The following is a 13903-nucleotide window of genomic DNA, read 5'->3' on the forward strand; positions in this document are numbered from 1 at the left end:
CCACCCTTGAGAAGTGCAATAAGAAAGGACAGATCACAGTCTTGGAGGGAAAATAAGTGACAGAAATCTAAATCCAATAGAAAAAAGTCCTCTGAAATGTTAGAGATAGAACATTCTCCTAGAACTTATTTTCTAAAGGAATGTCATTTCCCAGAACAGTTCTGCAGGTTTAGTTTATATAGCCCTTTTAAAATAATGTATGTACATGTATGTATGTATATATGATATATATATATATATATATATATATATTATATATTCCTATTCTTAAACGCTACTGTTCCCAAAGCCATTTCTCATTTTCTCCTTTAAATTATTTTGGTTGTGAATTGTTCGTTTTGGTAGCACATTCAATGTGAGTGGAATTAATATCTTCTAGCAAAAAAGGTCATGGATTTTTCTTTTTGGGGGGTCATTAGGTCTTTTAAGTGAATGTACAACAAACAGGCTTCCTGTCCTGGATGTAAAGTATTAGATACTTTTTTTTTTTTGCAATACTTTAGAGCCAAGTAAAGTGAAAAAAAAAAAAATAGAAGCAGGGAGACTAACAGAAGGTGACACTACCTCAATGATAGATATTCAGTGAGAAATATTTGTTCCTAAAGAAACACGTTAGTCTAGATTGATACTTAAGTTTCGTTTCGTAAAGTGTTTATATGAATTTCTCTCTATTTTACTCATGGCATAGTATGGATTTTATTCTAGTCTGTGTGGTACAAGGCAGTTTAAGGGGTCAGGTGAGGAAGTATTGTTTTATTAATTTGTTTTATTAATTTCTGCGCTTTTATTTGATAAACCTGTAAGACACTTACAATTTATAAAATGATAGACAGAGGGTAACTACACCATTTTAATGATACAAAAGGATGTTTGGAGGTTTTATGCAGTTTATAGATCAGACATATGTTGATCACTATATAGATATAGTATGTTTTAAAAGATAAATTACTCTTTATGTTCATTCAGAGAGAATATATAATGGTCATCAAAAACTTGGGTTATATTTTACAGGGGTTGTGTCTGCACTTAATTTAGAACGAAAAAGATTTATGGATTGCAGCAATTTATGAATTATAGACGTGTAAAGACAATGAAACCAAATTAACTAGATATTGATTCTGATAAAAATTAGCATTGTCAGGGTGTTTAAATAAATAAGAAAATCTTTTAAAAACACATGCAGAGAAGCAAAATGAGTAATGCTCAAACATACCCAAAGACTATATGGACTAATATGGAACATTTATTATTTAGAGAGTCAATGTTTTATTCATTTTGATAAAGTGTCTCTGTCATAATAATATATTTTCTATTTGCAGGATACATAATAATGCAGTCCCTCTCATCACATTTGTTTAGGTTTGCTTGATCTCTCTTTTTTTTTTCCCAGTTTGGTTTTTTTGGGTCTTTTTTTTTCACTTTAAAGGGCCTGTATAACTGTAAGTGTTACATGCAGTGTGTGAAGTATGTTGCTTCCAGTTGAATCACTCTTCAATTCATCAAAGCAAAAGAGATTTCAGTTGTGCAGAATGGAAAAGGGAGGAAGATGGAGATACCTTGTTTACTTCAGTTGCTTTAAAGGAAGTAGCTGTACTGCTGTTGTAGCTAAGAATATCTTAGAATTTAAGTAGTTGCCATAGAAATTTATTGTTTAACCATTTTACATTTGTGAAGCAGGTAGCTAGAAAAGTTGATTTTACAGTAACATTGTGTGTGTGTGTATTCTCTTAAAAGAAAAGATAGCAAGCTCTGCATCAGATATGTGTCTAGATAGAATTGTTCTATTTTTAAATATTCATTTAAAATCACATTGGTGATTCCAAAGATAGTATGTTTGGTTTGGGGTTATGCCACCTTGTTAATAAATGTTTTTTTTATTTGGGTAGAGATCTCAGAGAATTTCTTGGGAGGGAAGCAAGGTCTAAGGGGACAAAGGAAGTATCTATAAGGTATTTGATGATTTCTAAATCAGATTCCCTGCTAGCTCTTTCAGAAATAGCCATCCTTTTTGTGTGAATGCTTGTGTTATGACAATATGATAGGAATGTTTAAATGTGCTAATGGTTTAATTATAGCATTAATTTGAATTTTTGCCCATCTTCATTAAAAGATGAATGTTATTCAAGTATTCATAAGTAATTGTTTATTTTTAAAGGTTGTTAGCTGATATCAACAAATATACCAACTTATATACATGCTCATGGTTAAGCTGTGAGTTGCCTTAATGTGGTACATAAGCCTCATAAAAGTGGGTAAGCATTGACAAATTTGAGATAGTTGCCTGAAGTTATATAGCATCTATAGAAATAGCACAGATATAGATTATTTATGCAACCAACACAGCACAGGCTGGCATTTATGCTTAGTGTTCAACAGCTTGAGGAAATGCCATCATATTGTTCCATACTTACAATGTTTATAAAGAGAATAACCCTAAAGGCTGATTCCCTATTGAGGCTTCATTTTAGTTAGGCTTGAGTGCAGTGTTAGCCTTCCATAATGACCTATCAATGATGTTTTCATTAAATTTCAAATAGCTTCAATATTTTAGACAATAAAAAATATGTGCACAAGTGTATTAGGTTTCAAACTGAAATGGACATGAAGTAATTATATGAATTAGCTAAAATTAAGCCCTTTGGCCTCAATTAACTGACTATTTTAGTTTAAAAATTGTGTCTTGAATTTAATTTTCTAGATAATAATTGAATTTATTTCTTACCTCATTTTTATTTTGCTAGGACATAGCAAGTCTTAGTGCAATTAGAAAATAACGTGTTTTACTAAAGAACTCACCAAAATAAAACAATTTATGTTGGTATCTGACAAAATGAAACCTAGAGCCTATGAATATACAAGTAATCATTCATTCATTCATCAAACATTTTTGAGTGACTACTATCTGTAAAGTGTTTTGTTTGTGGGAAATGAAGATGACTAAGGCTTTGTCCCTGTATTTAAGACAATGAAATCATGGTGCAGAAGATATTCCATATATGCAGATAATTGTAATTCAAGTTTGAGTAAGTTATGTCACATAGGTTATATTTATAAGTACCCTTTACAAATGTTTAGTATGATTGATGTCTGGCCCATTCACCACATTAAAAAATGGTACAGTACATTAGGGGCACATTCATGGGTCAAATAAAAGGAAACTTTTAGGATAGTTCAAAATAGGTGATCCATTTTTACATATGTTTTATTCTACAATATTAACACATTGACTGACTTCATTTTGATCTAAAATAATCTGCTTCCATTGATACTCAAAAAATGAACATAAAGCCCATGACTTTATTACCTCATTATGAGGTAAGAATTCCAGGATAGTTGATTGGTAATATTTAAACACTCCTTAAAACAGACAACTAATTCAAAGGCAAAATCTACTAAATCAGTTGTTGGGCCTTCAGTCCATATACCAATGGATAGTGGAAAGAAGTTTTCAAATTTTTCACTTTTAGGCAACTACGATATAATGTGACATATACAATACTAGCTTTGAGTATGAGTAGTTTTTTGCCTGTGGTAATTGCTTGCTGTATAAATACAAACTTGAATTTATCTTTAGATGAACAAAATACCCAAGTTATCTGAAAAGAAAGGTAGAATAATGGTAAAACATGATTTCATGCCTATGATTCATATCTAAAAGAGGTAATAATAAGTTTAAACATATGACTTTTTTTGCTATTTCTTTATGGAATTTATAGGGATATTTTTGTTTATATTTATATTAGCAAATATTCTATAATGTTACATCTTTTGGTTAAATTTCTTATTTTACAAAATCTAATCATTAGTATTTTGTTTACTTAATATCTTAATATTTATAAACTGAATGTCTTCTGAATATTGTGGAAATATTTAGCCATGAAACAGCTACTTCTAAACATCTGGAACTCAGGAAATCTGGAGTGAAAGAGAAGCAATTTCTGCTTCTCTGACTCATGCACTCTTCCTTCTTGCCATTTTTTTTTCTTGGTAGAAAGGATCATATTGCATCATATTGATAGAAGAAAAAAACAATATATGGTGAAAAATGATAGACATAAATCATAAAAACCAAATTTTTAATGGCATCAAAGGTGTGGAGAAATCTTTACTTTTGAGTATTCTGGTAAAGAAATGAGAAAGCTGTGTTGTAACTAATCACTGCTTCTAGCATTTGTTATTATATAGTTTGGTATATAAAGAATTTTCTTGCTTCTTTATAGTGTTTGATTTGATCTTTTAATGATATCTGTACTATAAGAACAGTGCAGTGGCATAGTGGAAAGAACACTCTCTTGGAATCTCTTTTACTCACTATATTTATGAGCTGGTGCAATCACGTTAACTCTCTAAGCTCATTTCCATGTCTTTAAAATCGTTGTTAAAAATAACAAACAACAACAATAAAACAAAACTTACATCATATGATTTATAGAAAGTAAAATGAGATGATATATAGGTAATTGCAAAGTGTAATAAGATTGATTCTGTTGGGATGGTATTTTGATTAATAGCTTAAAATACATGCTTTACTAGAATAGGTTTACTATAGAAAATTAGTTTAACATGAGCTTAGCATATGGGTGTATGACAAAGGCTGATACCTTGAAATAGGATGCACCTTTTTTTTTGTTTTAGTTTGTTTTCTTTGAGTCATTTGGTTGTCTAATTTTTGTATGGTATGTTGAATAATATTTAAGGATAATCTGATTCCATTGTTGATCTAAATACCTAGAGTAAGTAGGTCTCTTTTGTTGTTGGAACCAGCTTCCAAAATTCTGACATAAACAGAGCAAATGAATGCATATGACAATGTTTTTAATGAGATAAAGTTAATGAAAATTAATCTTAACTCATCAAAAATCATTTGCTTTCTAATTCAGGCAAAGACATACACTTGTATAAAACCAATTATTCATGATGTGATAATATTTATCACACTGACTTTATTCCACCTACTTTTAATAACACAGATTTGATTAAACTGCATTGACTGAATTAATCCCTTAACTTATCAATATAATGTAAGTCAAGTACTTTTGCCTCCCTTGGGTTTAATTTCCTTATCTTTCAAGTTAAAGTTTGGACTAAATCACTAAGACCAGTTCTAGCTCTAAATCCTATGACTCAATCTGCACAGATAGCATAGGATAATGTTGGTACAGATTGATCCTCAATTAATCCCATAGCTTTCTGATTGGATAAAAGTACTGCTTAGTTACAGAATATTCTTGGATGAGAGTCTTCACCCAAATTTTCATTCAATAAGAATCCTACATTTTGGTTTATCAGCAAATTTCTGATTGGCTGAAATTTTTGTTTTTCCCTAGAAAATTCATCAGCTATCTAACAATCAAATTTCCAGTCATAGATAGTATTTGGCATAACTGAGAATTAAGACAAAATAAGCATCATATGTGGGGAGAATATTATAACTTATGGGTGGATATTATGAGGAACAAGGTTAGAAGCTAAGTAACTAACAGCTGGAAATGGCAATCATTCATAAGGAATAAATTACATGCAATGGTATGTTGCTATTGTAACACAAAATTTTAAAATTTAAATCAGCAAAAAGTCACAACAATGAGTTCGGGGGCATTATTTGCATAGGAATAACAATGAAAGCTAGCCAAGAAACTTTGTTTCATTTCTTAGAATAATTTTACACTGGATATTATGAATCCAATATTTATTCAAGGTTGGCTAATGTGGTACCTACCGACCAAATTTTCATTCCTTCAAATCCAATTTTTACACATAAGGGGAATTAAATTAAGAAGTAAAATTTGAATTGCACAATTACCTTTTACAGGATGTAAACTTTTCAGTTCAGGTATACTAAATTGATGTCTTTTGAAAATCTGTGTTTATAGTGGTTTTTACATATTGATTGCTTACTATTTTGGGGGTTGTAACAGTTCTGGCAAGACCCATAGGAGACACTACTAGCAATTTACTGATCAAATTATAGATACCATGACTCTGCCTAAGGAGTCAGTAATATGTTATCATAAAGATTAACCATATATTTACTATATGTTATTGTCATGTCATAAGTTGAACCTCTAGGCTCAACCAATTTAAATGAGTTAGCTTTTAAACAATAGAATTCATTGAAAAGGTTAAAGCTATTATTATTATATACAGCATCAAATAATCAGTATGCTTACATTATTTTACTTTTCAATCCATGTTCTGGTATAGTGTAGAAACAGTCTAAGTATGAAAAATGCAGTTTAAATAAAGACCACAGCAGAGAGAATTAAGGTTGAAACTCCATTATTATAGTGGATAATTTAAATAAGAAACAGACAATTTAACCTGAAAGATCTATGGCTGTGTATGAGAGGGTGCATATTTTCATTTTTTTTAGAGATTGTAACATATATATATGTATATATATATGTGATATGAGCATGTTTATATATTATATGTGTTAGATTTATTTCCATCATATACATATGGACACATATTGTTATCATATAGCTATATGTTTGATATATTTATATCATAATATATGTGTATATATAATTTCCATATCCTATATTTATAGAGGTCTATCTATCTCTCTATCTATCTCTATCTGTTTATCTATCTATGTTTATATATATTTGTGTGTATGTATGCACATAGTATCTACATGTATATAATATCCCTTATCTAGTTATATATATGGCATATAATATATCATTATCATTTCTGTTGAGTCTAAAAAAAAGGAAAATAATTTATCAAGTGTTCACATTATATTACCTACTTGTGGTGATTAATTTTACCTTCTGTGAATACAAATTTTAACATTTAATATTATTTGGCTTTTTAGGGCAACTGACATTGAAAAACTCAGTTTTACTGTTTTCACCTTTTTTCTTTTGATACAATGGGGAAAATATATTCTGTGCAATTGTAGTAGCATTTTATTGGAGTTTAGGCATCAAAAATTTTAATTCCACTACCTTTCTGGAAATTTTTTAGAAATAAGTAAATATCATCTGTCCTAGAAATGTTTCCTTGCTATATATAAATTATCCAGGTTAAGTTGAAAATATAATGATTTTGAATTTGGGAATTCCAGTATCAATTTTGGGAGAAAAATCTAATATAAATCCTATCTTAAGCTACTGAACTTTTCCAACAGACTCAAATACTTGGGGAACCACCATGCAGTTTTCTTTTAATATTATACTTTTCAGATTTAATGAGAGAAAGAAGCTTGTCATTGTGGATATGAATAAAAATGAACCACAATCAATGAGATTAATTATGGAAAAAATCATCACATTTTGTGGAGTGGAAACTTTATCAGTGAAGCAGGAATAGCTTTAACAATCAGTTCTAGAGAAGTGAAGGCGAAGGACAAAATATAATGTTTCTTTTTTTCCCCCTTAGGGAATTAGCTAAAAGTAAATACTTTTTCCCATTGTTTTTTTTCCTTGTAAGTAATGCATTAATTTTGCTCTCTTTTATGCAAGCAGATATCACATTTAATAAACCTTTCTGAGTAAGCGGCATGGTGAAACATTCATATACAGTTATGTGTGTGTGTTACTCTTTGAAAGAGTAATTCCTATCATGCATGTAATTCAAGTTCCCATCACTGTCTCTAATCCTACAAATAATTGAACTTAATCTTTTAAGTAAATGTGATTGCTTTTCATTTTATTTTAATACTGTAATTGAAATACTATTTTTAGAAACAATACAAGGATAGTCTCCCCATGTCATAGGATCCTGGGTTGTATGGCTATTCTCTGTATGTTTGTGATACCATGTTAGTATGGTTGATTTATCACAGGAAAACCAATCTAGAACTAGACTTTATTTCTTTAGCTAAAAAAAGTCATTTGGAAACATTTAATAACTTTATTTTGTTGGAGTTGTCTGTAGTGTGGTGGAGCTAATATCGCATCAGTAAAATCATGAAAAAGTATCTATTGTGCTTGAAGATTTCAAAGCATCATATATGAGCAAACTCCATTCCAGGATATTGAAAGAATTGGCTAAAGTGGTTGTTGAGAAACTGTCAATAGACTTTAAATTCTATGGAGTCTCTAGAAGATAGCACAGGACTAGAAAAGGGTAAATATTTTGATTTACAACAAAGAGAAGTAAAGATAAGGGGCAAGTGAGATTGTCTGTCTAGTGACAAAATTCTAGAATGTATTCATGAAGAGATGGTTAATGAAAACCTAGGAAAGAAACTGGTGATAACAAAGAGCCAGTATTGCTTCATAAATAACCAGTCAAGATAAATTATTCTTTCTTTCATTTTTGACAGGGTTACCAGAATCATAGATTAAGGCAATGTCTTTTATATAGTTTACCCAGACTTCAACATCTCTGCAGTTGTTCATGCTAGCCTTTTGGACAAGCTGGAGATACAGCAGCCAAAATATTCAATGCAATTTTGTGCTGCATTTAGAGGATAATGTCTAGAACTAAGGAGATCCTAGTCCTACTGTCTTTTACCCTTCTTACATCATGAACAGACTATTGTTTTTAGTTCTGGACACTGTATCTTAAGAATAACCTTGATATACATGGGAGCATTTATAAGGCTAAATAGGGTTATGCTGGAGCCTGCTTCTACTAAGTCATGAGAACCAATTGTCAATTTTTCAGTGTGAACATTTATATTGCAGAAATTAGTAAATCTTACAAATCAGGACTTGATTTATTGTTTTGTTGTTTGTCAAGGCCTAATAAAGTGATGAAGAAAATGTTAATAATGCAAATTTAACATTAAAGTATGTTGGGCATATATTTTCCCCAGAGAACCAGTTGTTAAACATTTACCAGCATGCCTCAGGTGACCAAGATCCTGAATATTTTTAAGATTATGTTGCATGGTTGTGCAAAGTGGATATATTTAGCCTACTAAAAAGGCAAATTAGAATGAGATAGATGTCCTTAGTTCCATGAAGGACTATCTTGTGGATTAGAAATTCAGTTTATTTTGCTTGTCACCAGTACACAACAGAAGGAGCAATGACTGAAAGGGGAAGAGAGGAAATATCTAATTTGATGTAAACATAATAACATCATAACCACAATTATCTAAATATGGAAAATAAGTTGTTTTGGAAGGTTATTTACCCCTTTCGTTTTATCGAAGGTCAGGTGACTGCTTTTTGTGAATGTGGTAGAGAATATCATTATTTATGATTGAACTATATTTCTTTGGACGTTAATTTTAACTCTGAGATTCTGTGATTTGGTGGAGACCTCATTTCTAGAGGTGACTGCATGTCACTGACTACATGACATTGTGAAAGCCCCTTCCTATCTCTGAGATCCGATTTATTAATTGTAAAGTGAGGCAATTATACTAAAAATATCTAAGTTTCCTTTTAGATTTAAGATTCTATGATTCTATTTTCTATTTGATATTCTCTTAGACATCACTTCTTAAAATGTGGGTCATAAACCATGGGGTTGTAAAAAAATGTTTCTAAATGCACAATGACCAAAATTTAATTAAAAATCAAATGCATAATGAATCTGAGGTGTTGCTTGCCTGTGTGGCATCAGGCAACTTCACTGCAGCCTTGGTTTTCTGAACATACAACATGCACACTTTGTGCTGTACGTTACCTCACACCACCCAGTACCAATGAACACTGCTGAACCCAGAAAAGGGATTAGGGATGGAAAACATATAAGAAACCTCGTCTTAGAAGATGTAATGACATCTGTAATAGCCATAGGCTGAAAAAAAAATATTCATGTAAGTTCATGTTAAAAATGAAATAAATCAAATTGGGCCGTTCTGTTGCCAAGAGATTTCGAAATAGTGATTTTGTTAATGATATATTTCAGCAATCTGAGGCTAGAGTTCCCATAAACTTCTATAGAAAATACCTTAGAGAAATTGTAAAATTTACATAGTTTGTCATTACCCCTCCATTGGGCTCTCCTCTCTCTGTCTCTCTCTCTCTCTCTCTCTCTCTCTCTCTCTCTTTTTCTCTCTCTTCTCTTCTCTCTCTCTCTCTCTCTCTCTCTCTCTCCCCCTCTCTTTCTCTCACTTCCTCTTGTCTCTCACAACCATTAGGCATTTAGTGCTTTTTAGGCATCCAGAACCTCCTTATTACCGATTCTTTTGAACTGTCTAGATTCTACTTCATTTTCATGCCCAAATTCTTTCCCACCCACCCACTGAGAAGGCAAGAAATAACAATGCTCTTTACATGTATCAAGTCATACAAAACATTATTTGTGCTTTAGCCATGTTTAGTATAAAAAAGAAAATAGAAAAAAAGATATGTTTCAAACTGCTCTGTGAGCCCATCATTTTCTTATCTGGAGGTAGATAACTTTTTCATCATGAATCCTTTGAAATTGTGATCATTGTATCGCTCAGTGTTACTAAGCCTTTCATAGTTTATTTTTTTTTTACAATATTGCTATCATTGAGTAAGTTGTTGTACTGGTTCTTCTAAGTTCACTTTGGTTGTTCAGTTGTTTCAGTTATGTCCAACCCTTCATGACCCCTGTTTGGGCTTTTCTTGGCAAAGATACTGGAGTGGTTTGCCATTTCCTTCTCCAATGGATTTTTAGAGAGCAAACTGTAACACAAACTGAACTGAACTGAAGCAAACTGGGTTAAGTGACTTCCCCAGGGTCAAATATCTGGGAAGTCTTTGAGGTCACACTAAGGATGGTGCTCTATCCATTGCATCACCTAGCTGTCACATACATACAAAGACATGCATCATATGTAGGTTTATGTATATTATGTATATAATATACATATATGCTGTGTATAAAATGTATAAAAAACCTCTATATAGGGACACATATATTTTACATATACACATATCTGCATACTCATTTATTCCCCTTAGAATGTGAAGGGGTTAATAGAATCTTAGTAGAATGTACTCATAAAATGAAGACCTTTTTGATAATATTGAAGCAGAATGTTGAGCAACAATTATATTTTGATGTTCAAGTTTATGAATTAGATGTCTAAACTTTATTGATTCTTCAAAGGGTTAATATATCTTTTAGTTTTCTTTGGTAGAACTTGGTGGTAAGGACTAACAACTAGTCAGTAAAGGTCATTTGAAGAAGTGAAATTTGAAGTGAGCATTTCAGGTAGTGTAGAATTCCTACTGACTGACTGAGGAGACTTAGGAGATAGCTTAGAAAAAGCCTTGGAGATACAATGGTATGTATATACAAATAGGTAAGTTTTGCAGTAGTGTAGTATGTAAGAGAAGTAATGCATAATCATCCTTGAACGATAGGTTGGAGCAAGATTATGAAGGGCTTTAAAGGCCAAAGTGAAAAATTTGTATTTTATCCTTATCCTCTTATCCTTGTTTTATCTTATATTTCTTACTTCTTCATTTTATCCTTAAATATGTATTTATTTAAAGGCAATGGGAAGCCACTAAAACTTCTTGATCAGAGAGGAACATAGTCACACCTATGATTTGGGATTGACAATTCAGCTAATTTGTGGAAGTAGGATAGAAGAGGGCATACAATGATACCTATTTGGGCTGTTACAGATAAAGTGGGTGAGAGACTGCATTATGAAGAAAGAGAAATAGATGGAAGGTACAGGGAGATAGATTTTGGCTTGATATAAAGAATCAATAGCCAATATTGAGATTTCTTACTGGGAATTCATCATCATAATGAAATTACAGGTCCAGATTAAAAAAAAAGTTATTTCAACAAAGGATGAACTGCCTTAAGAGGTAGATAGACATGATAATGATTCTACTAGTCCTTGACATCTCTAGTAGGGACTGGAAAAGCATGAAGCATAGATGTTTAATAGAATTTTTCTCTTCAGGTACATATTGTACACGAGTTCATTTCATGCCCCTTCAAAATCAAAGAAACTGCCAATCACTCAATGAATTGTGTCAGAATATAGCATATCATGAATTCTACCCTATTATATTTGATTTCTACTATTTCCATGTTACTAGTATTCCCTTTAACCTTCTTATAAATATTGAGTCTAACCTTTCTTCAACCTAACGAACAACAGGCTCTCATGGTAGTATGCTTCTGTGACTAGTGCTTTTACTTAGCATGGAGAGAATCACTTCCTGATGGGTAATGAAGAATGACTTCGCCTTGCTTAGGTGTGTCACTAGCAATTAGTCTAATTTAACAATTTAAATTTTAATATAGCTTAGAATTTAAAAATCACTTTCTCAGTCTCTGTCTCTTTCTGCCTTTGTCTCTATCTTTGTCTCTGTCTCGCTGAGTATATACATGTGTATATACTCAGCGAGACAGAGACAGATATATATGAATACATACATGCACACGCATTCACACACACATATATCCTTTTTGTTATCTCTCTCTTTCTGTCTCTTTTTCTAATTAAGCTAAACTTTTGTTTGAATTTTGAACAGCTCAGCAAATTTCAAGGGGGAAAAACATACTCTAGTAGCCTAGAAGCCATTCATAAAAAAAAAAAAATGGATAGACAGTCAGTGAACTAGAGTTCTAATCCTAGCTCTGCTACTGTTATGCATGAATTTAGGCAAGTCATTTCCTTAATCCCTCAGAGTTGCAGTTTCCTCTTCTGTAACATGTAGACATTAGTCATCAAGCATTAATTAAGCATGTGCTATGCAGTAGACACTGTGGTATGTGCTAGGGTTACAATGACAAGCAAAAGCATGGTCTGGAGACAATGGGCAAAGAATTATGTACATAGAAGATACATATATACAGGGTAGATGGAAGATAACCTCAGAGGGAAAGTGCTAGTTACGAGATACTTGAAAAGCCTTCTTACAGAAAGTAGGACTTTAGCAGAGATTTGAAAGAAGACAGGGAAGTCAATAAGAGGAAGCGAGGACAGTCATCATTTCCAGCATAGAAAACATATAGTGAAAATGTCAGAGTTAGGATTAAGTGTGACTATCTTTTGTGAAAAACAGTAAGGAAGCTTTTGTCACTGGATTGTATAGTATGTGGAGGAAGTAAAAGCCAAACGGTATTTTTATATTTTTATCTTGGAGAAAGTAGGGAGACACTTTAGTTTAATGAAGTCTATGTGGAGGTGTTGACATAGACCTGCACTTTAGAAAGATCATTTTGGCAGATGAGCAAAGGGTGGACTGAAATGAAACACTAGGAGCAGGGAAGAAAAACCAGAGGGCTATTAGAAGAGTCCAGTTGTTAGGTGATAGACAATTCCATCAGGGCAGAGACAGTGTTAGAAGAGAGAAGGGGGCATTAGATCAGATGACTTCCTCACTATTTCTCTAATTAGTTCTGCAATTCTAAGACCTAATGCTTTTGTTTGTTTGTTTTCAATGTTATGCTCTTATATGGATTCAAAACAAAATATGTATTTTTTATTGTTATAGATTTAAGATTTATCTAGGACCTATAACTAGAAGAAATCTCAGAAGTGATCTAGTACAACTTCTTTATTTTATAGATAGGAAACTGAGATCCAGGAAAGTTAAGTGACTTGCTCAAAGTTATATAGGTAATTGTGGTGGTAGTAGTAGTAGTAGCAGCAGCAGCACCAAAGTAGCTATATTTCTATTTGCATTTCTATAATTCTTAAAGGCTTTTAAAGTATTTTATAAAAATCATCTTGTCTTATACCCACAGCAACCCTTAGAAATAGGTTTTATTATCCCCATTTCACAGATGAAGAAATGGAGTCATACTGGAATTATGACTTGCCCAGGACAACACTTCTATTAAGTGTCTGAGACTGTATTTGAACTCAAGTCTTTTAATACTCTTTCCTCTTATCATCAACAATGCCATTTATGCTATATTTAGAACACAAAATAACTTCATATGTTAATGTTGATTTATTTTCTTCTAAAAAAGTCAATTGATTCTGACTTGATCAAATGGTTGTCACATTAAGCATAATCCTAGGGAAATAAAAAAATATATATAT

At 31.9% G+C, this 13903-nt stretch overlaps 1 pseudogene; it reads left to right on the plus strand.

Moving 5' to 3' along the window:
- The window catches only part of LOC138142713 (large ribosomal subunit protein eL33 pseudogene), a 263679-nt pseudogene that overhangs the window by 217697 nt on the left and 32079 nt on the right, over nt 1-13903 (plus strand).

The sequence above is a fragment of the Petaurus breviceps genome, unplaced genomic scaffold, assembly GCF_028583685.1.
Source record: "Petaurus breviceps papuanus isolate PSGF00001 unplaced genomic scaffold, PetGlider_PUasm1.0 90602, whole genome shotgun sequence".
In the NCBI taxonomy this organism is placed as follows: domain Eukaryota; kingdom Metazoa; phylum Chordata; class Mammalia; order Diprotodontia; family Petauridae; genus Petaurus; species Petaurus breviceps.